This window comes from Bremia lactucae (genome assembly GCF_004359215.1).
Source record: "Bremia lactucae strain SF5 chromosome Unknown BlacSF5_NotPlaced_178_SHOA01000114.1_533860bp, whole genome shotgun sequence".
In the NCBI taxonomy this organism is placed as follows: Eukaryota; Oomycota; class Peronosporomycetes; order Peronosporales; family Peronosporaceae; genus Bremia; species Bremia lactucae.
In genome coordinates, this window is record NW_027152191.1 from 39085 (window position 1) to 40872 (window position 1788).

Here is a 1788-nt window from a genome sequence, read left to right on the forward strand (position 1 = left end):
TGTGCCGGGTCAAAATGAGCCAAGTATCGGAGGTCACGGAAATTTGAATTCGGCTACGCTGCCCATGGCAGCATTGCACTATTCGTCTTTGCATTACAATCTGCATTCGCTTTATGGTCATGCTCAGTCTGTTGCAACACGGTCGGCATTGAATTCGATCGTCAAGAAGCGAACGTTGTTACTCTCTCGTTCAACTTTTTCTGGCACAGGACACTATGCTGGTCACTGGTTGGACAATGATGTGGCATCATGGGAACAGCTTCGCTTGTCCATCTCTGGTACATTGCAGATGAACTTGCTTGGAGTTCCGCTTACTGGTCCCAATGTATGTGGATCACGTGGCCAGTCGTTGACGGAGTTATGTGTACGCTGGCACCAAGCTGCTTCATTTTTGCCATTGCTTCGCAATCACGCGGATATTGACGGCAAGCACATTCCTGAAGATTTCGATGCTGATGCCCTGAATATTTTACGGTCGACGCTGCTCCGGCGCTATCGATATTTGCCCTACATGTACACACTCTTTTATGAAGCCAGCCGCTCGGGCAAACCCGTAGTACGCCCTCTCGCTTTCGAATTTCCAAATGACAAGATTGCTCAAAAGATTGAGCATCAATATCTACTCGGTCCAGCACTGATGATATCGCCGGTCGTGCACGAAGGTGCAATTTCGGCTGAGGTGTATTTCCCGAATGTCCATTGGTTTGATGCTCACAATGGAAAGTTAGCATTGGGAACCGCGACAGAGAACAATCGGCGTGTCAGTCTGCTTACACCTCTATCTAAGCTCCAAGTTCATCTTCGTGAGGGCTATGTTGTCCCAACGCAGCAACCTGTTACCACGACGACTCTGTCTCGCCGTGGAGGTTTCACACTTTTAGCAGCATTGAGTGCCTCGAAAAATTCATCAGCTTTTGGCGAATTGTACGTCGATGATGGAGACTCGCTGTCCGCTATCGAAGATCAACGCTACTCTTTGATGCATTATGATGTGCGTCAGAATTCAAGCGGCGTTGTTGTGTTTAAGTGCTCATTTATCTTTCACGGATATGATGGACCGGAGATGCATGCCGATTTGAATGAAATACGTCTTTACGGTATACACGGCGAAGGATTTGTCGCAAACTCGTCCGTGGACGCAACACTGACTCCATCTAGTAGTGCAAGCTCTTCAGGTCAAACAGCTATTAAGGCTGAGTACTTTGCTCAGTCTGAAATGTTGGTTCTTTCTCGTTTCAATGCGGCTGTTGGACAAGAATTTTATGTGAAAGCGATCGCTAAAGCAGCCGAGACGAAGAATGGGGAAAATGAAGCGAATAGCAAAGCCATTGGTACGAACTCGTCGGGCAAATCTGAAGGTGAGGAAGGAGAGACTGAACAAAAGAAGCCTACCAAAGGCTCGAAGAAGTCTAAATTTTCAATCACCAGTATTGTGGGTATTGTGGTGGGCTGCGCTTTGCTGGCGGCAATAGTTTTAGTCTTTTTGTTCCGTCGTCGCCGTAGAGGTTACGAAACAGTGTGACAAAAGCTATAATTTGACAACGCAGAAGGTTATTGAATCAAAAAAATAAGTGCCAAAAAACATAGTTTGATCTTGCAAATTTGTTCATTAATAATATATGTCCTTAAAAATACACCGAAATTTAGATAATAGACGCGCGAATGGATAGTAATGAGTTACTGTACATAGATTGATAGGTATTACTATGTTAGTCAGGAATATAAGAGGCACTAGTTAAAAGGAACTTAATCATATAAAATACCCAGCTCGTGGAGACTGAGGTAGAG